We start from the raw sequence: 9492 nt of genomic DNA, 5'->3' as shown, positions 1-9492 counted from the left end.
CGGGGCGGCGGAGGCGGCTGACGACGGCGAACAGAGAGCACGGCGGTGGTCTGGCGGAGTGCTGAGCGGAGGAGAAACCAGGGAAGCGAAATGCGGGCGCATGAACGGATAAAAGAAGTCGAAACGGACTCCTGGACATGCGGCGGGGCTAAGAAGGGGCACGGACGAGCCGGAGCAGCTGCTGGCAACCGGCGGCATGACGTGGTGACTTCAGGCGGCGGCGGCACGACGTGGTGGGGCGGAAAGAAGCCAGCAGGGGTCGGGCGAACGGCAAGCTGGTGAGTTGGAGGGCCAGGTGGTGGATTTAGAGCGGCGAGGGGCAGCTGTCAGTGCAGGAGCTTGTCGGCGAGGGGTGGCGGTCGGTGGAGCAGAGCAGCAGAGAAACAAAGAGGGAGGGGAGAGAGAGGAAGACGATGAGGAGCTCTCCGTAACATTCCAAAAGAACAAGGGGTGTACTGTAAAGTAATATTTTCTTTCACACCATAGCCCAAAATAAAATATGCCCAAAAGCAAAAGTGTAGAGTTTAAAAAGATCTACAACTTTGCTTTAAGGGTTAAATTCAAAAACTCAAAGGATAAGGTTTTATTTTTGAACTCTTGAGCTAAAATCAAAATTATCAAGTTTTTGTCCTATTGAAGGAAAATTTCATTAGGTTTTGGACCTAAAAGCAAGTGTTTCTGAAAGGTAATGATGACTAATAGTCTTACACTTTAACCCTTAGTAGAAGTGAAAGTTACATTTGTAATTTAAAACTTTTGCACAAAAGGACTTGTATTTTTGAGAAATTACACATAAACCCTTATTTTCACACACTTCACTCAATTTCACATAATTCAATACATACATTACAACTCCTCCCTTTGTTTGCTACATTCAGACACCTAGGGTGTCACAGTTATACATGTATGCTATAATTAGTTTGTATTCATACCTTATGCCTTGCATGATTAGAAGAGTAAATCTAGTGCCACGGCAACGGTTCCGGTATTCGTATGTTTGCTTTAGTGTGATGTCTGTCGATCCAGTATGGTAGAGTATCACTCATTAGCGTAGACATGGTGTCTGGGCTAGCCGGTGTTGCCTGATACGGTTCTATCCCATGGTTTGATGAGGTAGGCAGCAGGTGGTGACAACCCTGTCCATCCAGCGTAACGCTCCCCGTTCGGGTAGTGGCTGTAGGAGTTCCATAAAGTGGCCAAGTTGTCTAGTGGCTCCTCTGCCACTCATGTGCGGTTCTCCTAGTAGTGCCTCGGAGCCTAGAGCTGAGGATAATCATGTGTATGTGTATGAGTGTATATTAAAAGTTGTATATCCAGATAGAAGTACATAAGTCCTGAGTAGCTTTCTTCTTTCTTTCTCCCTGCCTAAGCCTTAGCTTGAGTTTGAACTTGAGTAACTTGTGTGTCACACTACCTCATTATACATATACATATATATATATATCTTACCCCTGATTATACAATTGAATACTCAACCAAGATTTGATCATGAACTTACTTATTCTATAACCACTGCCCTCCCTGCAGAATATAAGTATGACACCCAAGATTACTCACGGGTAAAATGCTACAATTGTATTTCGTGCGCTTGCGGATTTATCTGTGAAGTAAGAAATACCACACGTCATTTCAGGCACCAGTGTAGGGATTAATGATCCTACTGATGAAGCTAACAAACACTAACAAGCATTTTTGGTGCCGTTGCCAGGGAAGGCACTGGTTAAAAGAATAAACTAAGTTCTTGATTAATATCTTAGTTGGTATTCATTATTTAAACAGGCTAACTTGGTTTTGTTTTCTCTCTTTGATGTGAAAAAGGGTAGTGTATGATTGGTTTCGATCTGCCGCATAATTTCACTTAGGATCCAGAGTCACTTTTGAGAAGAGTTTGACCCCGTGTTGTACCTCCTCAGATTTTACTCTCGACAGCCGAATCAATCATTATTGCTCCATCAACTTCCAACGCCATGGCCCAGAAGACACTTCCGGATTTCTCTGCTCCCTCCACTGACAATGTCTCAGTCAGACCATCTATCAACACTGGAGTTGAAAATTTCGAGATCAAGACAGGTCTCATTACAATAGTGCAGGCCAGCCCATTCTGTGGCAAGGCCAATGAGGATGCCAGCGCACATCTCGAATAATTCCTGGAAGTCTGCAGTACTTTTGTTATCAAGGGGGTCACTCAGGATGCAATCCGACTCTGACTGTTTTTGTTTTCCCTTCTGGGGAGAGCAAAACAGTGGTTTTATGCCAACAGAAGTGCAGTGGACACATGTGAGAAGTGTACCAAGGCATTCCTCGCTAAATTCTTTCCGATGGGCAAAACCAATGCTCTTCGAGGAAGAATCTTTAGTTTCCAGCAAGCGTCTAATGAGTCAATTACTGAAGCTTGGGAGAGGCTTCAGGAGTACATCCTTGCGTGTCCTCACCACGGGATGGACGATTGGCTTATTTTTGAGAATTTCTACAATGGGATGACTCCAATAGCCCGCGACCACATCGACTCTGCTATAGGTGGTGCTTTCTTCTCGCTAACCATTGACAGGGTCAAAACTTTGATTGAGAAGATGGTGTCCCACCAAGGTTGGAATGAAGAATGTCTCCAACCATGCTAGTGGGGCATACACACCGTCAAGGAGACGGATATTGTAGCTGCTAAGCTTGACCTCCTCCTTAAGAAGATAGATGAACATCCCCAAGAAAAGGCTCAAATGCAAGCACTTGAAGCCTCATGCGAGGTCTGTGGGAAAACCGGACTTTCAGGGAATGATTGCCCTGAAACCCAGGAAGATGTCATGTACATGAACAACAACAACAACAACAACAACAACAACAACAACAACAACAACAACAACAACAACAACAACAACAACAACAATAACGGGTTTCATCCACAAGGAGGATCTTGTCCTCGGCCAAGCAAAAGTCAATGAAACGCTACAAAAGAAGATGGCTGCCAAAGACAAGACCTTGGAGACCATTCAAGCAAAGATGGATGGCATCTCCTCCGCCATCAAGAGCTAGCTGAGCTTCAACAAGATGCTTGAAACTCAATTAGCTCAGCTGGCGCTGCTGTACCCTCTATTGAAACTAGAAAAATTCCGGGACAACCTGAAGCTTCCTTGGAGAGTGTCAACGCAGTAACCACCAAATAGGGTAAGCTATCACAGGATACATCTTTTACTACCTATGAAGAGAAGCTTGCACGTCCAAGAAGATACCGGCAGGGAAGATTGACAGCACCAAGAACGGAAGACCCTGGATACCCCATGATCAGTTGTTCAATCTATGACTGTCACTTCAAGCAGGCCCTTTGCAACCTTGGAGCAAGTGTCAACATCATGCCCAAGGTGACATTCGAGAAACTATGTTATCCTACTCTTTCCGAATCATGTATGTGCATGCAGCTTGATTCGATACCTCGAGGGGATAGTAAAGAACCTTCTAGTGCGAGTCAAGGAATCCTTCATCCTCGCTGACTTCATAGTACTCGACATGGAGGGTGACATAGGGCATGAGCACCTATAGCCTCGAAGCAGCCAAACAAGTACTCAGGAGACACATTCAAGACAGAGTTCTAAAGAACTCGAAGACAACTTCAGAAGTAATCGAAAGCCTGCAATACTCGGCTACGAAGAGCTTGGGAGCTTGTCAGACCTGAGGCCGTAGTACTGCGTATAGGGTATAGATAATTCTAGAATAAGGGATGGGCATGTCTCATACCTTATATCCATTGTATAGTACTCGGCTACGAGTAGAACTAGTCGGAACAGAAGGAAACTACCCAAGTATTACTCAGGTAGGACTTCCAAGCTCGTATTTGGCTAGGATATATGTAACTCTATCCCCCCAGACTATATAAGGGCGAGCAGAGACCCCCTCCAAACCAATCCACATCTAGGGTAATACAAACCACCACACAGGAAGTAGGGTATTATGCACATCGTGGCTCGAACCTGTCTATGTCTTTGTGTTCCTTGCACCTTCGAGGTCCTGATCTCGGCGACACCCTTGTCAGACCTGAGGCCACGGGACTGCGCACATAGCATATATATTCTAGGACAAGGGATAGAGCATGTCCCATACCTTATATCTGTTGTAAAGTACACGGATACGAATAGGACTAGTCGGTACAGATGGAAACTACCCGAGTAGTACTCAGGTAGGGTTCCATGTAACCCTATTTTCCCAGACTATATAAGGGCGGGCAAGGACCCCCTCCAAAGTAATCTACACCTAAGGCAATACAGATAACCATACAAGACGTAGGGTATTACGCACATCGCGGTCCAAACTTGTCTAAACATTGTGTTGCTTGCACCTTCGAGTTCCTGATCCCGGTGACACCCTACCTATAACCTACCACCTCGGGGGTATCCCTAGGTGGACTTAGTGATAAAACACCGACAGCTGGCGCGCCAGGTACGGGTGTTCATTGAAGATCCACTGGCGAACTCAATGGCATCGTTCAACTTCACAAGCGCCATGCTTGAAGAGGGTACCACCTTCACTTTTGGCTCCTGTGTCTGCATCGCCAACGGCTCGGGTGGTTTCAACAGCAACCTAGTCAACCCCCGGCAGCCAGAAGTGCCTGCAGCAACCCAATGTAGCGATCTTGCTGAGTTCGTCAACAACCTCAATGAGATGCTGCTCTCTGACCTAGCTAGGGAGATTGAGAAACAGTCTGTTTTTAATGCGACTTCTACTCATGCTGCACCAGGATTCCTTGGATCAGATCCAATCCGGTCCAAGGAATAGCGTGCCTGATTCCCGTTCGGGTTGCGTAATGCGGTCGTTGTATATGAGGAGGCCATGTGGTTTGAGTCCCTCTCTGCATTGGAGCAGGACCTGGATCGCCTTCTCAAGATCGGAAAAGATGAAGCCACCACATGTCAGGAGGCTCCTATCTTTGACAACTATGACCCGAACTCAAATGATAGCACAGATCTTCTTATGGGCGGTCACCAGGGCCTGGTGATCACATCGACACCACAAGGTCACTTCATGTATTAGAAGGGCAAGAAACCCTCTGAACTACTAGGAGATGATGCCCGACTTGTGGCACACCTTGATACGCTGCCTTATCAAGAAGGCAGGCAACTCGCTACCATCACCGAAGAAACTGTGCTGGTCAACTACAGCTTCAACGAGCACTCTTCACACCACCACGTCTACATGGCCGAAGTGGAAGGTGAAGGCAATGAGGACCCCAACAAGCTACCCAAGGAAATCTCTAGGGATGACGGCACCACAACACCGGTGTTGACAATGACACCGAGCGTGACGCCTGTAGATTGAGGAACCAGAAGCGTGCCTCACACAGAAGAAACATGGTAGAGCGTCAGCGCTGCGTGCAGCACGACCTCGATGCTGAGTTCACGGTAGCCAGTGAACGGGGTCTCCAGACCCCTAATCCCCAACATCACAAGTGTCACAGCCATACTAGCTTCCAGCCAAGACCCAGCTGCACAACAAGCACTGCGACTGGCTCAGAAGCATGGCTGCAGCTTGATCGTCAGAACCCAGTTCCATCGCAACCGGCCAACCAAGAACAAGTGGGTGAAAGTCACAGTCACTCATAGGCCAGCAGGACTCCTGGGGAACACCCTCGACAATGCCCCAGAGGCAACGAAGGCAATATTGACACTATGTAGGGTAGTTGCTCCGCAGGTGGGAGCCCACGACCACCTCGAAGAGGCAACCAGGCACCACACCGCCACCAGCACAACATCCGGCCGGTAGCTACAATCGTCGACGACCACTTGAGAACCTGCCGACGGACGATCTCCACGAGAAGATCAATGAGGGGCGCGACGCTCGCTCCATCATTCAAGCCAGGTGAGAAGAGCGAGTTGCAGTCGATGGCTACCGCGTAATGGATGACAGCGATCGCTTCTCGGCATTCACACGCCGATTCAGCCTGTACCAGTACTCGAAGGGCTTCAAACCAATTAGCATTACCAAGTACGACGGCAAGCAAGCTCCTCAGCAAGCTAATCTACAGCCATAGAAGTCACGGGCGGCTCCAACTCCACCAAGGTCGTGTACTTCCAGATGGCCCTGGAGACCGCTCCACTCACATGGCTGGAGAGCCTCATGAAAGACTCCATTGACTCTTGGCGTGATCTGAAGGCTGTCTTACCAACAACTTCCAAAGGGCGATCACTCAAGCAAGTACTCATCACAGTTTGTCTCAATACAAACCGGAACATAACGAGCTCCTGCGATCCTACACTCATCGTTTCTTCGACACACGCGCCACAATCGCCAACATCTCTAAGCAAGATGTTATCAACTGCTTCCATAACGGCATCACCGAACAAACTCTCTTTAGAGACTTTGGCCGCAACCGACCCACAGTGGCGGATCTATGATTTTCTCTTTTCTTCCTCCCTCCTTTCTTTTTCTTCTTCTTCTCCCTCCTTTTCTTCTTCCTCTTCTTCATTCATATGTGCATCTCATATGTGCGCTAGGATCAAGTTCCACACATATGATAGACGATACAAGTGTATACCCGAAACAATATCATAATGAAAGAGAGTATCATAGTACTTTATTACATGACCGAAAGTCTTAATCTTAAGCAAATAAATAAATGTTTATAACTAGCAGCGAACTTCAACTTCACAGGCAGATGAATTGGAGACATACGCCTAGAACTCCTCAAGATCTTCAGGGAACTCCGGATAATTATCCTATTCTGAGCAGCATTGGTTTTAATAAAACAAGTGTGAGTGCACTTATGGTTGGTACTCAGCAAGTGTGACATGCAAGGCTAAAATCAAGGAAAGTCTGACATGGTTTGACTACGATAAGCCTTTTTAGTTGACCAAGTTTTATTTAGCAAGCATTAGCTAAATGTAAGAATATACCAGCTCGGAAATAAATAAAAGAGAAAAGATAACCACAATAAATAAAGAACATCAATTTAGATCATCTTTAAGTCAATTATCATGTGAGAGTCCAAACCGCTCTTAACCGTGAGCACGGCTGATATATCAGTTTTCACTCTTCAGAGGTTGTACACTTTACCCACAACTCATGTATCGCTTAATGCCCGAGGTGCGTGGCAGGGATTCACTACGAGGCCTTTACAAAGATTCCCTAACTTATGACAATCCGCTAAAGTTTCAAGTCAAAGCGGTTATAACCCTCCCTAATGATGAAGTGCCTTAGCCAAGGACCACATATCATAAAGCCTCAAGAGGACCTAGCTATACCCCGATGATGCAACCCCTCTTTCCCTTTCGGTAGGATTATCATAAGCTAAAGTTTCTGATTAATTAGCCAGGACCAGAGCCATGTAGTATTGTGGTTGTACTATTTTTCTGGATGGTTCTCCATGTTCCAATTAATGCAATGATCTTAATTATCACCATAAAGATATTCCAGAACATGAGTAAAACCAGTGTAGCATGATTTCAGGTTATCCAACCAAAATGAAGTAAAAGCAACTAGCGTAGCTACAACATATATATAACAACCTAGGTTGAATCAAGGAAGTTCAAAGAAACTAGGCACATCCTTAGTTTGGGATATATCATATTATAGACACATGCATGCATATAAAGTAAATGTGTGTATTTAGAAAGTTATTTGGACCGGAATATGATCAAGGACCACTTGCCTTCATCAAAGTACTGCTGCTGCTCAGGAACGTCTTCAAAGCCTTGCTCTTGCGGACCCTCGAACTGCGCACCATCTATCGTAACACACAAGTATATACAAACAAACAAGTACAATAGATAAGAAAAAATACACCAAACAAATATAAACAGAGCAAAACAATGTGATCAAGCTATATATACATCGCAAGGGTAGCGTGAGCGCAAGAATCGATGAAAACGGAGTTAAAACGGAGGGGTTATGGCTAAAACATGATTCCAGGGGCTTATTTGTAAAAGATTTGAAACTAGAAGGGCTCTGAACAAAGAAACCGAGGGCTAAAACATAATTAAACCTTAAATCTAGGGTTTAGATTTAAAAACAGAGGGGCTAGGGACAGCGGGTTCTATTTTAGAAAAAGACAAGGGCTTAAACAGAAGAAAAAGGATCTACTCGTGAATACTTTTGAAATGCCGTGGACTACGGGTTGATTTCAATAGAACTTAGGGGCTAAAGTGCAAAATATTCTAGGGTTGATCGGTACCGGGTTATTTGACTCCAGTCTAGATCTAATCTAGACCGTCGGATCTGGATCGGATGGCTGTGCAGGGTTGAGGCGGCGCGGGCGGCGGCGCTGGCGCCGGCGGCGAGGTTTGTAGCGGCGGGCGGCGGTGGCTCGTCGGGAAATCGCATAATCGCGACTCCGGCCATGGTTTCAACTCGGGTTTGGCCTGGGAGAAAGAGAGCAAGGAGGGGAACGTGTTTAGGGGCTTGGGTTGGCAAGATAGGGGCCGGAAAGGGATGCACGGCGGCGCACGGCACGATGGCGACGACGAGCAATCGTGCGTGTGGGAAAATGGGGAGGAAGGGGAAAAGAGGCCGGCGTGGTTCCTCACCCCAAGGCGGAGCTCCAGCGATGGCTCACGGCAACAGAAGAGCAGCGAGGTGGTGGCGGCGACCGAGGTGCGGTGGCGAAGGCGGCGCTTGCTAGGGCTGCGAGGCAAGAGGCGGCGGCTGCGGGTCTTGCGGCGGGGGCTTTATAGGGCGGCCGAGGGGGCCTTGGCATGCGGGTTCGGGGCGTCGTGCAGTGGGGAAGGCCGTGCCACGGTCGGACTCAGCGCAAGTCTGAGCCTGGCTCGAGCTCGAGGATGGGGATGACCCCGACAGGCGGGCCCCGGCTGTCAGCAAGAGAGAGAAGGGGAGACAGAAGGGGCGCACGGGCGGGCCGCTGGGTAGGGGTGAAAGCGAAGCTAGCTGGTGGGCTAGGCCGCGCGGTGGAGGGAGAAGAAAAATTGAAAGGCCAGCTGTGCTAGGCCATCTGGGAGGAATAGGAAAGAAGGGAAAGAAAAGAAAAGGCAGTGGGCCGGGCCAAAAGAGAAAAAGAGGGAGAAAATGAAATGCATTTGAATGTATTTGAATTTGAATTTGAAATTTAAATTCAAATGAAAGACAAACAATTAAACAATGCAATGCGGCATGAAATGCACAAGACCTACATTTTCTTATATTTCTTTTTATGGTTAAATAATTTACTATTAATTCATGGTAAATGATCTAAAATCAAAATAATTGAATAAAAAACCTTATGGATTTCGAAAAGAATCTAGAAAAATTTATTTAGGTTCCTAATTTGAAAATTAGGGTGTTACAAAGCCTACCCCCCTTAAAAGGAATCTCATCCTCGAGATTCGGCTGGGCTAGCAAAGAGCTGGAGAAATTCTGTCTGTAACTCATCCTCTCATTCCCAAGTAGTCTCATCCTCTGCATGATGACTCCATTGAACCTTACACATCTGAATCCTCTTACTCCGGGTGATTCTCTCCAATGTGTCTAGGATTTTGACCGATTGCTCTATGTAAGTCAAATCATCCTGTACATTGTGAC

The 9492-nt window shown here is 46.7% G+C and overlaps 1 non-coding gene across 1 annotated transcript; it reads right to left on the bottom strand.

The window, feature by feature from the left end:
- Window positions 1-2333: 2333 nt before the first annotated feature.
- On the bottom strand, window positions 2334-2440 carry LOC112888234. The gene has a single exon (XR_003227773.1). It is a non-coding gene; the product is annotated as a small nucleolar RNA R71 (small nucleolar RNA).
- Window positions 2441-9492: the final 7052 nt, after the last annotated feature.

Source organism: Panicum hallii, chromosome 3, assembly GCF_002211085.1.
Source record: "Panicum hallii strain FIL2 chromosome 3, PHallii_v3.1, whole genome shotgun sequence".
Lineage (NCBI taxonomy): Eukaryota > Viridiplantae > Streptophyta > Magnoliopsida > Poales > Poaceae > Panicum > Panicum hallii.
Note: the sequence above shows the minus strand (reverse complement) of the source record. Positions and strands in the feature narration are given on the sequence as shown.